Raw genomic sequence first — 20,666 nt, forward strand, 5'->3', positions numbered from 1 at the left:
CAGAAGATATGATCAGACATTTCTCTAAAGAAGACATACAGATGTCCAACAGACACATGAAAAGATGCTCAACATCACTCATTATTAGGGAAATGCAAATCAAAACTACAATGAGATATTACCTCACACCAGTCAGAATGGTTAAAATTGACAACACGAGAAACAAGAGGTCTTGGTAAGGATGTGGAGAAAAAGAAACCCTCTTGCACTGTTGGTAAGAATGCCAACTCATACAGCCACTGTGGAAAATAGTATGGAGGTTCCTCAGATAGTTAAAAATAGAACTACCTTATGACCCAGCAATTGCACCACTGGATATTTACCCAAAGAATACAAAAACACTAATTCAAATGGATAGGTGCACCCCTATGTTTGTAGCAGCATTATTTACAATAGCCAAGATATGGAAGCAGCCCAAGTGTCCATTGATTGATGAATGGATAAAGAAGAAGCCATAAAAAAGAATGAAATCTTGCCATTTGCAACAACATGGATGGAGCTAGAGAGTATAATGCTAAGCAAAATAATAAGTCATTTGGAGAAAGACAAATACCACATGATCTCACTCATAGGTAGCATTTAAGATACAAAACAAACAAAGGAAAAAGAGAGAAAGAGAGTGAAACCAAGAAACAGACTCAACTTTAGAGAAAAAAACTGATGGTTACCAGAAGGTACAGGGGTTGGAGGATGGGTTAAATATGTGATGGGAATTAAAGAGTACAGTTATCATGATGAAAAAAATAAAATAAAAATAAGTGAATAAAATATGAACCAACCACAAAAAAAGAAAAAAAAAATATTACCTAACGATCAGGCATTCAGGAAAAAACCCTCCCTACTGTTAGTTATTCCTAGTTATATTGCAATGGAAAATACTTTGGTTTAACCAATATAGCTTCACTTAGATGGATTTTCTACCCTACAAACATTGAATTCTCTTGTTTCTTAAGATCCTTTAAACCTCAAAACACCTCAACTATGCAACCCTATGGGTGGTTGTTTTTGGACAATATCTTCAAGTTGTGTTTAGCTATGAAGAGTTCAAATATAAATTTAAATTAAGTTATGAGTATTACATGCTTCATTTCATTGTTGTGTTAATAATTTTGAGTTAATAATAGCATATGTGTATATTAAAGATTATTAAAGTCCACATACTTCATAGTATCATTGGAGAATGTAAATTTTTCCCTTACCCAGAAAGATGTATACTGTAATATAATTTACCTTTGGGATAAATATTATGTTTTTAATCTCAATATAAGAACATAAATCATGTGGCTTTTATGAGTTTCCTGAATGTATAGAAAATGTATTTTCTCCCCCCTTTTTTATGCTTCCTTTATAAAGTGATATAATGACTTAATTGAGCATTTGAAAGTTACCTCCACTATCTCCCTCTACAAGAAAATGAGTGAGTGATGGAATTAGAAGCTAAATGGAGAGGCTATGCACAAGTCAGAACCTGGTTTTTGTATTTCTGAGGCATGGGTTCCAAAGAGGTAGCTTATTCTACAACTGAGAAAGTGAAGTCTCAACCACTACAGGTCAGAAGTTTAAAAGTAAAAGAAAAATATCTGGAGCTGGACTCATACATAATAAAATCTGAACCCAAAAGAAACCCAATTGCATAGTCTGATAGTGACCCTGGAGGAGGCAAATCCAATTAATTGGGAAAAGGATTACTTTGAAGAGACCCCTCAAATGGAGCTTGCCAGAAAGGATCTACCTCAGTAGTACATTTAAAGAATAGCCTTCAAGTCAGTTGGATTATCAATACTCCTGTGCTAATCCTCCAGTCAGAGCATGAGATAGTTCACCTGCATTTTTTAGAAGCTGTCTTCCAATTAAAAGATAATTTATAAAACCAATGCTCTGTGCACTCTTAAGCCCAAAATACCCTGAGAAACCAATAGGGGGGGAAAAACCCACATGGAATATTGGCTACAAGTTACTTTCACCAGCAGAAGGAGCTTATGTACCAATACCATAGGGATGGTCTAAAACAAATTAATGCAACCTCAGCTGTAAAAAGAGCAGAGAGAGCCCTCTGTTAAATAAAATTTGAATTCCAAAGATAACATTTCATAAGAAAGAGAAAATAATGAAAGCATTCTCAAGCTAAAAATAAGATTTTTCATTTGTTTGAAGAAAAAGAAATTCACAGTGGTGTAGTTTACTAAGAAACAGAATTATTAACCTTAGTCTTTTGCTTTTAAGATTGCCATTAATGCAATGAAGTCATTGAAGGAAGGTACATAAATGGAAATCACATTTTGAATCCATCAAAAATATATAAGGTTAATTGTTTGTACTTGGGAGTTAGTTTTCCACTTATCAAATATTTATCTAACAATTAAATGTACCAGACGTTGTGTTAGACTTCATGAATTCACAAGTTAATAAGAGCTACCTATTCTCAATAAACTTATCTTCGGGGTTTAGATGGGTGAAGGATAAAGAACACTGGCAAATAAAATAATTAGCTGTAGGTACCAAAGAGATGCATCCGTAACTGCTATATCATTTTAACTTTTTAGAATGACAACGATTTTTAAAATCATAGAAATATGTGTTGCTTATAATGCATAATAGAAATTTTATAAATCCAAGTATTTTACAAGTCGTCTATGTAGTTTCCTTCTGACTCTCTGATCCTACCAACTTAATTCATCAAAAGCACTTATGTGAAACAGTGGGACCAGTCATGTCACTAGTCAAGGTCAGCATAAGGAATATTAGGTGTATAACTGTATGGCAAACCTTAATGTAAGCACTGATGATTTTTTAAATGCATTAATTTCTCAAAAATTACTTAGTGCTGGGGCACCTGGGTGGCTCAGTTGTTAAACGTCCGCCTTCAGCTCAGGTCATGATCCCAGGGTCCTGGGATCGAGCCCTGCGTTGGGCTCCCTGCTCTGCAGGAAGCCTGCCTTTCCCTCTCCCACTCCCCCTGCTTGTGTCTCTCTCTTGCTGTGTCTCTCTCTGTCAAATAAATAAAATCTTTAAAAAAAAATTACTTAGTGCCATGAATTGAATAGCATTATTATTATAGAGATATAACAGTAAAAAGAGTTATAAGCCCTTGCCATAGAAACAGATACTTTAGTGAAGACACATAATAAACAAATGAATGCATAAACAAGTAAATTGATATATTATATGACACAGTAACAAACTATGTGAAGCAAAGTTAAGCTTTATGTACTCAAAATTAAGAGTAAGAAATAAAGATTGATGGGGAGGAGAGGTATTTTGGATATGTGGTAAAAAAAAACACACCTAAACAAACAACAACAACAACAACAACAACAACAAAAACACTTTGAGAAATCTTCATTAAATAGAGACCAGAAAGAATTGAAGGAGTGAGGAAGATATTAAGTGGAAGAATATCAAAGGCATCTAATTTGAGCACATGCTTGAAACATCTGAAGGGGAAATAAAAGACCAGAAAGGTCAAAACAGAATAAGAGGAAAAGTTTTTTTTTAGGAAAGAAAACAATGTGGAGTTCTAGGCCATGGAAAATACTTTGGGTGATGTTTTAAAACAGATGAGATACCACTGTACACAGGTATTACATGATATGATTTTATTCATTTATTTTATTAATGTCACTCTAGCTTTGGTATAGAGAATACCATGCAGGTGCAGAAGCAAGAACTACAAAATATGTAATTGAGTAATTGCTTTAGTTTTGAGTTGCCAATATTATGTTTAGAAAATTGTGGATGCTTTGGACGATGTCATCTTCCTATAGAGATTGCTCTCTCCTCTAGTAGTCAATATAACATTAGATGTTTTCAACCTATTTAAGGACTTTGCTGATCCAGGCTGGTTTAAAATTTGTATAATTCTTGGTTTACCTTTCATTCATCATCACTCCTGAAATTCCAGCAAAGAGCTGAATTTGGTATTCCAGCAAAGAGCTGAATTTGACCCAAACTAGGACAAAAAATCATTAAAGCAACTACCTACCAACCACACAGTCCATATATTTATTTTTGTTCTGATACAGATATTGCACAATATTGACTTCCCAGTATCTTGTCTTACACCTTTAGTTCATCCCAATTGACCAGAGGTTAAAACTAGCAACTGTACTGCCATCACATATTGGGGTTTAATATTAAACCACTTAACTGTTAACAGTGTGGCCCTTAATGTCTTGATAGAAGTATGTGATCCAACTCCAAAAGCCTGTCTTAAGTTTTGGGGGAGATTTCAAGGTAACAAGAGTGAAACAAAAGAAGAAATGATATGCAAGAAGCAAATTTAAAGTTAATCATAATTGAGCTGGACTCATTTTCCAAAGAAAACACAGTCATTTGCCAGTTTAAGTGAAAATTCTCACAAGTAGACTGTATGAAACTACTACATCTTGGAAGAAGAAAGGAGAGTTCTTTGCCTATTCCAACCCATCTATTATCTCTCATTCTCCCAGCATCACCCAGGTTATTCAGGGATAATGAACATGTCACACTTCTGGGTTATAATACTGACTCATCTGCCAACCAATCAAATTGTCTTGCCTGGATATGATCAAGCTATGGTGTCCTGCAATGTTAGAGTCTAAAAAGGCTATGGTAAAATCAAATCTTCATGCCTTGGGAGGTTGGAATAGCCAGTAGGAGAGGAATCTAGTTTCTCCTTAGAGCAAGATGCTGAGGCCCACAGAGTGGATAGGACTAAGGACCTCTAGAAACTGCCTAAACTGGATCTGGTAGAGGGACATATATATTGTCCATATAGTGGGACATATATATTTAAGATATATATGTCCAACAATGGGACATATATATTTAAGATTCATCAGTACATTGATGGTAAGTAAATGAGATCCTATCCTGCCCTGACCCCAAGTTCCCATATTTAAACTAAGATCAGTAGCTGTAGCTGTAGTTTCTTTTTTCCGTTTTCTTTCTCCCTCCCTCCCTCCCTTTTTTCTTCCTTCCTTCCTTCCTTCCTTTCTTCTTTCCTTTTTTTCCCCCTTTCTTTCTTTATTTTTTCATGGCTCTTCTCTCCTACCTTCTCCTTCTCTGGGGCTTTACTTCATGTTGATAGTTTATCTAGAATACTTTCCTCCTTATCTTCCTATAACTCACTCTTCATATCATTAAAATCCCAGTGTATATCACCTGAATAGTCTTTCCTGTCATTTTTATTTAAAATATCTCTTTCCCCTATCCACCAATCTGTCATTTTTATCCTTCTATTGTACATTATTTTCTTCATAACTTTTATCATTATTGGAAAATTATTAAATGTGTATATTTGGGTGTGTGTGAAGATATGCATGTTTTAACTTATTATGCTTCTCCCATAATACAAGATGCATAACAACAACAATTTTGCCTGTATTTTTTTTAACTTTTTTAGTTCTTCCAGCTCCAGAGCTGAGAACAAACCCTAAAAATATAAGGGCAGCAAAAGCTGTACCACTATGTATCAATGAGATGTCTAATTGATTATCTTTGAAATAGCTTTGAATCACATCCTACCAACAAGGAGAATAGGGAAATAATTGAGTCAGTACATAGATTAATTAAATCCAATAAAGTGTTGAATCAATTTGACTGGGATAAGGTGGGGGTAGGGAAAGAATTGCAAACATGAATGAGATCTAAGAATCAAGTAATAGTTAACTTCAATTTATGGATATAGGCTAAGAGACCAACACCTTTATTAAATAGTCTCCATCTTAGGACTGTAAGAGAGCCTTAAACAATTGCCACCCAAATTCCTGCTTTCCAGTCCAGATCTCAGCCAGGGGAAAAAGTAACACCAATTTTCTTGAAATGTTATCATCAAATTTTGTTATTGTGTAATTATTTGCTAGTGACTAGGGAAGGTTTAGAATTAAATAGAAAGATGAAGTAAATCAAATGCATAAAACCATGGTACTTTTATTTGTATTTTAAGTTTATCAGTACATTTTGTATATTATTTTTGGATTGAAATGTTTAATATAATTTGTCATGGAAAATTGTGATTCTATTTTAAAATATGTAATTGTGTAATTGCTTTAGTCTTTGAGTTTAAGTTGTAAGTAAAAGATAATTTGGACTTTAAATTCACAAAAACAATTATGGTTCACTACATTTAAACTTGATTCATTAGACTCTAGGAATTACCTAAATGCTTGAGAGAGTTCATTTGGTTATTCAGATAATTTAAAAGAACATAAATTATTAAAATTATAAATGCTGATAACATTTAAACATGTAAGTTACAAAATTATAAAAGTCTTTTTAATAGGGATAATTAAATTGTACTAGTTTACTAGAGATAATATTTGTAGCTTGAATTTAAATGTTCAATCTGTTTTTGAACAGATTCAATCAGTTGAACGACTGACTCTTGTTTTAGGCTCAGGTCATGATCTCAGGGTCTGAGATCCAGCCCCATGTTGGACTCTGCACTGGGTGAGGAGTCTGCTTGAGTCTCTCTCCCTCTTCCTCTGTCCCTCCCCCTGCTCACACACATGCTCTCTCTCTCTCTAAATAAGTAAGTAGATAAAATCTTTAAAAAAAAGAAAATATATATTAATTTCTAAAGAAATACTTGTTAAATGAATCAATGAATGAATAATTATTTTTTAAATGTTTTTAAATGTTTTATTTATTTATTTATATTATTCAGAGAGAGAGAGAGAAAGAGGCAGAGGCAGAGGGAGAAGCAGGCTCCCCGCCTAGCAGGGAGCCCGATGTGGGACTCGATCCCAGGACCCTAGGATCATGACCTGAGCCGAAGGCAGACGCTTAACCATCTGAACCACCCAGGCGCCCTGAATAATTATTTTTTAGTTCTTTTAGGATAATTTCCTTTATGAAACACCTTGTAAAATCACCTCTGATGCTTGTTAAACAATATGGATTTGCAAAGTTTCCTCCACCTGGAGCTACTGATTGAGTAGGTCTTGATGGAATCTAGAAATCTGTTTTTCATTAATATCTCTTTTGACTCTCACAATAGGCAAAATTGTAGTACACTGTCCTAAAGCACATTTCTAATTTGCTCCCTATCCAGTCTAGGTCTGAAGTTTTTTGACTAAGTTCCATGGCTGATGCCATCAGCCCTCCTGACACAAACTTTCTCTGCATGGATGTGCATCAGTGCCAGTTGATGCTCTTCTTTGCTAGCTGGGATTTCCTAGCTGTCTCCAGATCAGATTTGTCCCAGGCTAAGAATCCTGAATAATGTGTTGTGATGGTATAGGCTTGTAAGCCCCTTGTAACCAAGGTCATTTGAGGACTGCAGTGAGATTAAGGACAACCAGGCAGGCCTGGATCAGGAGGAGAAAATGTTCTCTTCCCCTTATCTCACGTTGCAAGTTCTGAATGCCTGGATCTGCAGGAAGTGGCTCTTGCCTATATTAGAAGTATTCTTTTATAAGAACGTGCTGTTCCCAGAGGAAGGGTGGCCGAGATAGTTCCGCGCTTCGGCAAACAAAAAACAGGATATAGTTTGTTCTTATATCTTGCGTGTCTTTCTTCAAGGATGTTGGCATGATCTTATTATCAGCTAAAAGTACACATTGTCATGCTTATCTGTTCGCTGCAAGTATATAGCTGTGTGGGAAATAAACGACAGCATGCAGTTGCAAGTGCTGCCTTTGCTCTGCATCCCCTGTGTCCTGGTTCTTTCACGACCCTTACCCAGGGACCCCAACGCACTAGACGTTGACAATGTGTTCTGATCCATCAGCAAGCTGCTTACTAAGCTCATTTCATAATAATTATTTTCAATTTATGACAGCCTGTTCATGTCAGAAATAGGCATGAAAATAGTAAATTTGGATTGCAACTCACAGTAGAGCTTGACTACTTTTATGTTCCTTTCAGAAAAGCAACTCAGTTACTATGAATGTTTACTTGAATATGTTAAGATTACACTAAGGCTCTTGAGTGACACTTTTCGTTCTTTCTTAACACTATCCTAAAAATGATTCAGTTTTTGGTATTTGTAATAAAATCAAATACTTTATTCAATTGCAAATGCAGAAAATAACCTTCCAGTTTGATCTATTCCTAGGATGTACTCTTTGAACATTAATAATTCCTTTTATAATTCATGGATCCTCAGTTTGCTATGAAATGATACTCTTTCCTGTGTAAAATTACAGGTAAACATGCTTATTCAATAACTACCAGCCAAAGAGTTTGCTCTGACAATGGAAGATTGCTTCTTAAAATTATTGAAATCTATGCCATATTCTACTGTCACTTTATATTCAAAATACTTCATCTGAATCAGAACTGTGATTATTGAGGACTGTCTCTTATATCCTATTGTCTGCCAGCAGAATTACTTGGGCTGAGTTGAATTTTTTAAATCTACTGGCTTTTTCTCAAAAAATAAAATTCATAAGCCTATCATTTAAGATAAATGGGTTATCTAGTTCCCAATGGATCCAAAAAAAAAAAAAAATACAACAACCGAAAAAAATCCCCCAAAACGTTGTTATCCATGAAGTCTTACAACGACAAAGAAGTGGCAGCATACTATGGTACAAATCACCCTAAATTAAATTCACTCACATATTTACCCTTATTTTTACTTTCTTCTTCATAAATTGAAAGCATACAATTCAGTCTTTTTTATACTAAAAATAAGAATACCTTTTGTTAGTCATGTCATCTCCTAATTGAGGACAGAAAGATCAAGAAAGCAGTGTTTTGTGGGATCACTGTAGCTGCAAATTCGCAGCACAGTAATTGCCCAGCATGTGCTAACAAACTGTTCAGCTCATCCAGGCACACTCAGAGTGTAAGGAAGCAAAGAAGAGGAAGATAATCAATGGTAATCATTTCTGTATTTTTTCACTTCCCTTCATATGCCACTGTCATCTCATTTATGTGAGAAAAACAAAAAGTAATTTAGAAAGTTATCAAAATTAAAAGGAGAAAAGTGCAATTTAGAGACAGGAAATATTCATGTGAATTGAAAAGAAGGTTTGATTCTTTCAACATTGAATGAGTACACTTTTGCAACAAGAAAAGATAGCAGTATGTTGTTCTACTGATAATGCCCATCGCAAGGAAAATTCAAAAGTATTTCATGATGAATTGAATTATGCTATGTATATCAGCAGGAGATAAGCAGAAAAACTAGATTAGAGATTATAGTAATATACAGTGTGGTCCACAGTTATTTTAGATTTTGAACATAATCAATTAAAAATGAGTACTCCAGTATTCTAAATGTATGGTTAACTGTTAATAGTTCCTATACAAAAATGGCTGATCATAATATTCAATAACTATCTAGTATACTTTACTAGTGTGCAGATTTGTAGTGGCCATTGTTTATAGAAAGAATAAAATGAGCTCAAAGTCTGTATCATTCCATATCATTCCATATTCATTTGCATATGTGTTTATATATATATTTTCAGGCATGAGCTCAATTTGAATAAAGACATGCATTCAAAGTGATTTAAAATTGACATCCCAATCAAAATACCTCAAACATATATTCAAATTACAAAATTTGATTTTATAATATCCTTATATCACTTAGGCATAATAAAGTAAGCTCAAATGGATGCACTTAGATACTTGGATTTCAATATTTGGACGTCTTTCCTTGCTTTGGGTTAAATAAGTTTAGATAAGTGTCTGATTTTAAATATTTCGGGAAAAGTATGATTATTTTCTTCAGAGTATTATTTCTTTGGGGGTATTTTTTTGCTCACAATTTATGATGAATATCAGATCTTATAATATCTACATTTAGGAGATTATCAAGTCATGGTTTATGTATATTAACATTTATTTTGTGGTAATAAGCTTAGAATCAGCTGTCTCATAGTTCTTGTTGCTAATTTCTGGTTTAATGGCAGGAGGAATGGGGATAGAGGGAAACATATCCAAAGAAAACCTTACCCAACTTTTAACTAACCTTAGTATTTAGATCTCACTTGCTGCCTTTTTTAATTTATTTGACTTTTCATATAAGCACCGTATGTAAGTCTATTAACCTGGATAATGTTCTACAAAAAGTCTTCAGATATCCTGCCCACATACACAGTTACCTCCAGGCTATTGGGTAACTAGTTTTCTAAAGTGAAAACTACTTTTCAACAAACATTTTCATAATTGATCACAACTCATGTGTAATCACAATTCAGCATGTTTACCTCTTAGATAATATGACCCACTATGAATCCTCAGCAAATTATGAGTCAATCAGACAGAAATCCCTTTTACTTTGCTGAAATTATCATATATGGTCTATTCTCTCTCCTTTTAGGTGAATTCTGCAGATAAGAGTCTATAACTTATTTCCTTAAAGCTATTAAGAGTGCCTGTGTGTTAGACTTGTCCGTAATTTTGTCCAAAACCCCTGTATCATTTCTATATATGCCCTTCCTCCTATCGAAGTGAAATACAAGTCTTCTACCCGTATAATTACCTATTTCTGTCTCTAGCATCCAGCACTTTTAAGCCCTGGATTCCTTGGAGACATGACTTATTTTTATTTTTAATAAAAGGTTTATTCCAGAATAGTTTAAGATTTATAGAAAAGTTAAGATACTAGCACATGCCCACACACCCCATATGCTTCAAACCTAGATTTTCCTATCATTAACATCTTTCATTACTGATATATTTGTCACAATTAATAAACAAATATTGAAACATTATTATAACGAATGTTCATAATTTATCCAGATTTCCTTACTTAACACATAATGTTCTTTTTCTGTTCCAGAATCCCATCCAGGTAACATTACATTTAATCCTCATGGCTCATTAGGTTCCTATTTCTGTAACATTTATTAGACTTCAATTGTTTTCAATGACCTTGAAAATTTTAAGGAGTACTGGTCAGATAATTTATAGGACACTTCTCAGTTTTATTCTTCTCATGATTGTGGTTATGGGTTTTTGAGGAAGAAACACAGAGGTGAAGGGTATTCTCACACATCCATATCAAGGGTACATGGTATCAACATTACTCATCACCATTGCTATTAACTTTGCTTATTTGGCTAAGGTAGTGTTTGTCAGGATTATTCACTGTCAAGTTACTATTGTTTTGCTTTTTTCATACTGTACTCTTTGGAAGGAAGTGGCTATGAAAAGCTCACTTACAGTGTAAAGATGTATGCTCCTTCTCCCTGAATGGTATGTGGGGATTAAACAATACACCACTAAATATCACATAGGCCAAAGGAGAAATCTCAAAAGAAATTAAGAAATATTTGAAGTAAATGAAACTGAAAACACAGTTTATCAAAATTTAGGGGATGAAGCAAAAGCAGTGCTTAGATGGAATTTTATAGTATTAAACACATATTATAAAAGAAGAAAGATCTAAAATCCATAATCTAAGTTTTTAGTTCTAATAATCTAGTTCAAATGGAACTAGAAAAAGAAGAGAAAACTGAACTCCAAGCAAGCAGAAGAAAATTAAGAAATAGAACAGAAAATAAACTTGAAAACAGGAAAAAAAATTAATGAGACCAAAAGCTGTTAAAAAAAAAAACACAGGTGTAAGGAAATGGTCCAGGTTCATTCTTCGGCATCTGGCTGTCCAGTTTTCCCAACACCATTTGTTGAAGAGACCATCTTTTTTCCATTGCACATTCTTTCCTGCTTTGTCGAAGATTAGTTGACCATAGAGTTGAGGGTCCATTTCTGGGCTCTCTATTCTGTTCCATTGATCTGTGTGTCCCATACTGTCTTGATGATGACAGCTTTGTAAGAGAGCTTGAAGTCTGGAATTGTGATGCCACCAGCTTTGCTTTTCTTTTTCAACATTCCTCTGGCTAGTCGGGGTCTTTTCTGGTTCCATACAAATTTTAGGATTATTTGTTCTATTTCTTTGAAAAAAGGGGATGGTATTTCGATGGGGATTGCACTGAATGTGTAGATTGCTCTAGGAAGCATTGACATCTTCACAATATTTGTTCTTTCAATCCATGAGCATGGAACGTTTTTCCATTTCTTTGTGTCTTCCTCAATTTCTTTCATGAGTATTTTATAGTTTTCTGAGTACAGATTCTTTGCCTCTTGGGTTAGATTTATTCCTAGATATCTTATGGTTTTGGGTGCAATTATAAATGGAATCGACTCCTTAATTTCTCTTTCTTCTGTCTTGTTGTTGGTGTATAGGAATGCCACTGATTTCTGTGCCTTGATTTTATATCCTGCCACTTTACTGAATTCCTGTATGAGTTCTAGCAGTTTTGGGGTGGAGTCTTTTGGGTTTTCCACATAAAGTATCATATCATCTGCAAAGAGTGACAGTTTGACTTCTTTGCTGATTTGGATGCCTTTTATTTCTTTTTGTTGTCTGATTGCTGTGGCTAGGACTTCTAATACTATGTTGAATAGCAGTGGTGATAGTGGACATCCCTGGCGCATTCCTGGCCTTAGGGGGAAAGCTCTCAGTTTTTCCCCATTGAGAATGATATTCGCTGTGGGTTTTTCATTGATGGCTTTTATGATATTGAGTTATGTACCCTCTATCCCTATACTCTGAAGAGTTTTGATCAAGAAAGGATGCTGTACTTTGTCAAATGCTTTTTCTGCATCTATTGAGAGGATCATATGGTTCTTGTTCTTTCTTTTATTAATGTATTGTATCAAACTTATTGATTTGCTGATGTTGAACCAACTTCTTAAACTCAACACCCAAAGAAGAAAAGATCCAAACAAGAAATGGGCAGAAGACATGAACAGACATTTTTCCAAAGAAGACATCCAAATGGCCAATAGACACATGAAAAAGTGCTCAACATCGCTCGGCATCAGGGAAATCCAAATCAAAACCTCAATGAGATACCACTTCACACCAGTCAGAATGGCTAAAATGAACAAGTCAGGAAATGACAGATGTTGGCGGGGATGCGGAGAAAGGGGAACCCTCCTACACTGTTGGTGGGAATGCAAGCTGGTGCAGCTATTCTGGAAAACAGTATGGAGGTTCCTCAAAAGGTTGAAAATAGAGCTACCCTACATCCCAGCAATTGCACTACTGGGTATTTACCCCAAAGATACAAATGTAGTGATCTGAAGGGGTACGTGCACCCCGATGTTTACAGAAGCAATGTCCACAATAGCCAAACTGTGGAAAGAGCCAAGATGTCCATTGACAGATGAATGGATAAAGGAGATGTGGTATATATATACAATGGAATATTATGCAGCCATCAAAAGGAATGAAATCTTGCCATTTGCAACAACGTGGATGGAACTAGAGGTATTATGCTGAACGAAATAAGTCAATCAGAGAAAGACATGTATCATATGACCTCACTGATATGAGGAATTCTTAATCTCAGGAAACAAACTGAGGGTTGCTGGAGTGGTGGGGGGTGGGAGGGATGGGGTGACTGGGTCATAGACATTGGGGAGGGTATGTGCTATGGTGAGCGCTGTGAATTGTGTGAGACTGATGAATCACAGACTTGTACCTCTGAAACAAATAATACATTATATGTTAAAAAAAAGAAGAAGATAGCAGGAAGGGAAAAATGAAGGGGGGGGGAATCAGAGGGGGAGATGAACCACGAGAGACTATGGACTCTGAGAAACAAACTGAGGGTTCTAGAGGGGAGGGGGGTGGGGGGGATGTGTTAGCCTGGTGATGGGTATTAAAGAGGGCATGTACTGAATGGAGCACTGGGTATTACAAACAATGATTCATGGAACACTACATCAAAAACTAATGATGTAATGTATGGTGATTAACATAACATAATAAAATAAAAAAAAAATGTGTTTGCTCCAAAAAAAAAAAAAAGAAAAAAGAAAAAAATGTGAAACCAGTTCAATTAAAAAAAATAAATAAAATCATAAAAATACAAATGAAATAAAAAAAAATCTATAAAATTGATAAACCTTGACCAGGATAACTAAGAAAAAAAAAAAGAGAGAAAGGACACAAATAACTAACATTAGAAATGAAAGAGGAGACATCACTACAGATCCAATGAACATTAAAAGGATAATAAAGTTATACAACTGTATATCCACAAGTTTGAGAACCTAGATGAAACAAATCAACTCCTCAAAAGACTAAAGCTGCCGGGGTGCCTGGGTGGCTCAGTCATTAAGCGCCTGCCTTCAGCTCAGGTCATGATCCCAGGGTCCTGGGCTCGAGCCCCACATCGGGCTCCCTGCTTGGCGGGAAGCCTGCTTCTCCCTCTCCCACTCCCCCTGCTTGTGCTCCCTCTCTCGCTGTGTCTCTCTCTGTCAAATAAATAAAATCTTTAAAAAAAAAAAATAGACTAAAGCTGCCAAAACTCATAGAAGAAGAAATAGACAAACTTAATAGGCCTATGTTGATTAAAGAATCTTGAAGACTTTGGGTTTAGTGATGATTTTTTAGATACCAAAGACACAATGCATGAAAAAAAATAATTGATAAGCTGGACTTGATTAAAATTAAAAACTTTGCTCTGCAAAAGACCCAACCAAGAATGAAAAGATAAGCCACAGCCTTGGAGAAAATATTTTCAAAAGACATATATGATTAAAAAAAAAACCTGCTATCCAAAATATACAAAGAACTCTTAAAATTCAATAATAAGAAAACAAACAAACCAATTAAGAAAATGTCCCAAAGCCGGAACAGACACATCACTAAAGAGGACATATAGATGGCATATCAGCATATGAAAAGATGTTCAACATCATTTGTCATTAGAGAAATGCAGATTAAAACACTGTTATACAACTTATTAGAATAGCCAAAATCCAGAACACTTGCAACACCAAATGTTAGCAAGAATGTGGCAAAGATGTGGAGTAACAGGAACACTCTTCATTACCAGTGAATGAAATGAAAATGGTACAGCCACTGTGAAAGACAGTTCAGTGGTTTCTTATAAAACTGAACATACTCTTACCTTATGATCCAGCAATTATGTTCCTTGGTATTTATCAAAGGAGTTCAGAATTTATGTTCACTCAAAACCTGCACACAGATGCATAGCAGCTTTATATATAATTGCCAAAACTTGGAATCAATGAAGATGCCCTTCAGTAGGTGAATGGATACATAAACTGGTACCTCCAGACAATGGAATATTATTCAGTGCTAAAAAGAAATGAATTTTCAAGCCAGGAAAAGACATGGAGGAAACTTAAATGCGTATTACAAAGTGAAAGATGCCAATCTGAAAAGACATATTGTGGTGATTCCAACTATATGGCATTCTAGAAAAGGCAAAACTATGGAACCCATAAACTGTTAGTGGGGTGGAAATAAACAGGTGTAATGAAGAGGATTTTTAGGGCATCAAAAATACTCTATATAGATACTATGATGATGGATTCATGACATTATACATTCATGCAAATCTATAAGGCAAAACACCAAGAGTGAACCCTAACGTAAACTTTGGACTTTGGATGATTATGATGTGTTAATGTAGGTTTATCAGTTGTAACAACTGTACCACTCTAGTTGGGATGTTGATAATGAAGGAGGCTAGGCATGTGTTGGGGCCAGGGTATGTAAGAAATCTCTGTACTTTCAATTTTGCTGTGAACCTGAAACTGCTTTAAAAAATAAGATCTATTATAAATTTCCATTAGGTTCCTTAAAGTCTTTGCTGAGACTTTTTAATCTTTTATTTGTTTCAGATGTTTTTGTAATTGCTTGTTGAAACATTTTATGATGGTGATTTAAAATCCTTGTCAGATAATTTGATAATCTGTGTCATATCAATGTTGGCATATATTTTTTTTTTATTCAACTTGACATTTTCCTGATTTTTGCAAAAGGGAAAAGGAGGAGACACCAATTATTTACTGCCAAGTGGGACTGTCAGTTTAGCTTTCCCACTCAGCTTCTGTTGATATCTAGTGGGTATGTTCTCCTGGTTTCTCAGAGCATGAGTAGGAATAATAGCTATGCAATAAGGTCTTCATTTATAGCACTGGCTTGAGAGGGTGACTCCTACTTTGCCTCTGGGAGTGCTCTCTTTATGACAGGCAACGGTGAAAGTCCTGACTCTCCACTAGGTCTCTCTGATGCCATCTCAACATAGATGGAAAGGACAGGAGTGGAAATTCAGGCTCCCTCTGTGGCCACTGACAGGGACAGGTAGGTTATGGCTCAGTACTGCCAGACAGTGACCAAAGTCCCTACTTCATATTGTGCCTTGATATTACATCAGCAGGGATTAATGTGGAACCAGGTCTTCTCATTATAGTCTGGTGCAATTAGAAGGCCAGGCAGCTGTCAGTGGTAGAGATTGGACTGCTACCTCTCTGAGTCATTTCTGTAACATCTATAATGTTCAGATGATTAACTTTCCACTCTGAGGGCAGAATACATATCAAAGAACTACATATATTCCACCTCTTTGGAAGTTCTAGGCTTATTGAAGTATTTCACATATGAAAGCTGTATGATTAGGCTAGACTTCAGAGAGACGAATCTTGTACGGAGACAGTTATAAGGTACAGAAACAGACAAGGCAAGAAATGATATAATGCAGAACTAAGACGTTGCCTGTGCCATTGGAAGAGGAAAGATAAATACAAAAAAATAAAAGTTACGAGGCGAATAAGATGGTGGTTGTTTGGGATCAGTTGTTTGATAGAAAACAATACCCAGTACATGTTTAAAATTTACAATATTCATGATGACTCTAGAAGCTTATTCCCCATACATTAACATTCTATAGTTGTGAAGATTTTTTCTCATATACCAGACTCTAGTTCATATTTTGATATATAAAAAAAGAGCCACACTCTAAAACATGGGGAATTGTAAGAAGAAAATATTCTTTAATTGAAGGTAAGAAAGTGCACAGTAGAGCAGAATAGCATATTTATAGTAGTAGCGACACTGCTTGCTACATTCAGGGTCACTTATGACTTACTGGAGAGTAGGGTGATTTAATAAGAAACATCAGAAATATCAAACCCTATTTTTGAACACTAGAAAGCACTAGACAAAAAAAAAAAAAAGATTCTAGTGATAATGATTCCTCAAATTAGGGCTTAAAATGGTAAAAATATTACTTTTCCCCTTCTGTTAAGAATAAAGTTCAGAAAGAAAAGAATCAGATAAATACATGAAATCTTTAAAGCCAATCATTAATAATGATAGTAAACGTGAATTTTATATATGCTTATATGGGAAATATATATGTGTATACACTCAGACATATATATGCACACACACATACTTACACACACACACACTACAGTTTTAGAATCTTAGAACCCTTCAGCTTTATTTTTTAAATGTGTTTGTAATACTGCTTTTGATTTAAAAAAAAAATAGCAAAGATTTCACCTCTGAAAAACAGTTAAGTTCTTTAGTAAATCTGAACTTAAAATGATTTCAATGAATACAAAATCTCAAAACTATGTTTTCAATATTGCTGATCAAACTTCACAGCCTGACTTTTACTATATATTTAGCACTTAACTTTTGACGAGTTTCTTCAGGTCCTAAATATTTTTATAAAATTTTATGATCAAAGGGTTAATTATAATAGTCTTATAAACCCAAGTGATTGTTTATATATGCTTTCTTCTCATAAAGATTATAATTTTATCCTTATAAAATGATCATCATGATGCTAATAAAATGATATTAATAGCTAATATTTACTGATGCTTAACCCTAAAACAAGCATTGTAATAAATGCTTTCTGTACAGTCTCAATTATATTTAATAGATTCATCTGGGTAGTTGCTCAAAATTATACCTAGTAGGGGCGCCTGGGTGGCTCAGTTGTTAAGCATCTGCCTTCAGCTCAGGTCATGATCCCAGGGTCCTGGGATCGAGCCCCACATCGGGCTCCCTGCTCCGCGGGAAGCCTGCTTCTCCCTCTCCCACTCCCCCTGCTTGTGTTCCCTCTCTCGCTGTATCTCTCTCTGTCAAATAAATAAAATCTTAAAAAAAAAAAAAAAAAATTATACCTAGTAGGAGTAAGAGCAATATTCAAACTCTAAACTCTCTCTAAAGTGTGTGTACTTAATCCCTATTACATTATCTTGAATTTGTATATGATTACATTGTCTTTTAAAATCTTTGTGTGTAGGGGTGCCTGGGTAGCTCAGTCAGTTGAGTGTCCGACTTGATTTCAGCTCAGGTCATAGAATCTCAGGGTTGTGGGATCAAGCACCCAGTTATGCTCTGGGCTTAGCATGGAGTCTTCTTTGAGATTCTCTCCCTCTCCCTCTGCCCCTCCCCACCCCCGCTCACATTCCCTTGCACATGGTCTCTCTCCGAAAGAAAGAAAGAAAGAAAGAAAGAAAGAAAGAAAGAAAGAAAGAAAGAAAGAAAGAAAGAAAAAGAAATAAAAAGAAAAAAGAAACACACTTTGTGGGTAAGGTGAGAGTAAAAAATATGTTCCCCAAATCACAAAATAATTGTACCATCTAAAAAAGGTAAAATTACCATAAACATAAGGAAAAAATCCTTTAGCTTACTATAAAAAAATAATATTTCAGCTAATAGTTGGACAAAATGGAATCTGTTGTTCCAGATATAGGTGTAAACAACATGCCATTTATCTTTAGAAGGTTGAGGAAAATTTACAAATACCTTAACCATAATATATTTACTAAAATCTATTAGTGTCTTTATAGATTTTGTTGAGCCTTGGAGGACATCAGTTACTACCCTATTTTTACCACCCCACTCACAGAGATTACATTCTAAAAAGACTGAAAGATTATATCTAATACAACATAATAATTCTTATTTTCAAAGCTAGTATTTAGCACATGGTAGGTTTTTTAATCCTAAATTTTTACTCCAAGAAAGTATGCATGCATACCATCAGGCTTAGCCCCATCATTCATGTATAGCACCTGCAGATTTGTTCAGCTGACTTTGAACTGTGGATCCAGGAACATATACCTGAAATTTATCATAGATAAAGGATGTTTACTGATGGAGAGTGAAATGATCAAGCTTTTTCCACAAGGGAGAATGAAACAAGTTGCATTTTTAATAGTTATCATATATAATCCCAAATCCTGTTTATCCCTTTACCTGTAGTTGATTTCACAATCAATTTTAATTCTAAAGATCAAATGAAGAGTAAAAAGGAGAATATATTTTGTATTTTGAAAAATCAATTCTTAAAAACAACTTTGCACCAGCTTTCAAAACTTTGTTTAAAAATTACTCGAGTAGGGGCACCTGGCCTGGGTGGCTCAGTCAGTTAAGTGGCAGCCTTTGGCTGGGGTCATGATCTCAGGGTCCTGGGATGGAGCCCCGCATCTGGCTCCTTGCTCAGCAGGAGCCTGCTTCTCCCGCTCCCTCTGCTTGTCACTCCCCCTGCTTGTTCTCTCTCTGTGTGTCAAATAATTAAATAAAATCTTAAAAAAAAAAAAAAAAAGAATTACTCAAGTATCACTCTGCCTGACTGCTACCAAGTCACTATCATGGACAGTGCTGTCTGTAGCCCATCAAGCTGGTAAGTAAGAGTCACCAGGTGCTGGGTAGGACAGGCTCACAGGTACAGTGCATGCAGTATGCAGGGAGTTCATGGACATACCAGTAAGTGCATCAATTGCAACATAAAAGGCTGCCATGTGTGGAGGGCAATGTGATCACCTTGATGGAATCAGAGCAAGGGGCTCAGACGCTGGGCTGAACCTACTGAACCTACTGCATCCTAGATATCTGAGTTGATGACCACTAGGCCCATCTGCATGATTTGCAACTGTTTAAAAAGTGTTTAAAATAAAAAAAAAATATTTGAGTAAAATAAACACATATATTATGAAATAAATCACTTCCCAGAATGTGCAGTACATTTTTAAGGATAATTTCACATCTGCTGACTTCCTAATTGGCAGTCAATAAATTGACAGAGAGAAAGATGCTAAATACAACTTACTCAAGCAGCCCCAAATATGTATATTGAAAAATAATATTTACAATTGTATAAATTTCAGTACTTTGTAAAGTCATTCACCACACACACACACACACACACACACACACACACACACACCTAGACTGCAACACTTGGAATAGTACTGAACTAACGCTGAGAAGAGATACTTTTCTACATAGTATGCGTTTGCTGATTTTGACAGCAGACAAGGAAAACAAATGTTTCATCCCCAAACCCTCCGGCTCCAGTCAGTGGTGTACCTTCCTGTTTTCCCTACCTTTAGCTCCTTCCAACATCCAGTAGGTGAAGGATGGAGGGCTATCAGTAAACTCAGGTCCTGTTATTTGAGGTAGAGTGATTTCAAACTCTCAAAATCAGGAAAACAACATTTTAAATGTGGGATTTCAGCTTTGTCCCTGAGGCTTTGATCTTATACAGTTAATTCTGGATGATATTGGGCATAATGTAAGCTACTAATGTCACTGGATGTGTAATGATGTTAAACAGACATCACGGTCCCAGACTTCAGGATAAAATTAGCTCATTCCATCACGAAGACATCAAACCTCCATTTTCATAAATAGAATACATAGATGGCACTGATTAAAGCAAAACAATAATTACAGTTAAAGGAAAGAAAACTATAGCTTCACAGAGTCACAGCCAATATTTTTCTGAGCATTTTAGATGAAACCAAAGCCAATCCTAAAAACAATTGATGAAGACTGCATAATTAAAGATTGTTCTTTAGGCAAATGAATAAACAATGACTAAGTTTTAGTAATGATAGTCCTGAAGCAAGAAGCAGACATCTCTGTGTAATTTCCT

At 35.3% G+C, this 20,666-nt stretch overlaps 1 long non-coding RNA gene across 1 annotated transcript in view; it reads right to left on the reverse strand.

Moving 5' to 3' along the window:
* Positions 1-20,666, reverse strand: part of LOC118540106 (uncharacterized) — a 1,202,880-nt gene that overhangs the window by 5,857 nt on the left and 1,176,357 nt on the right. The window lies entirely within an intron of this gene.

Source organism: Halichoerus grypus, chromosome 2 (genome assembly GCF_964656455.1).
Source record: "Halichoerus grypus chromosome 2, mHalGry1.hap1.1, whole genome shotgun sequence".
In the NCBI taxonomy this organism is placed as follows: Eukaryota; Metazoa; Chordata; class Mammalia; order Carnivora; family Phocidae; genus Halichoerus; species Halichoerus grypus.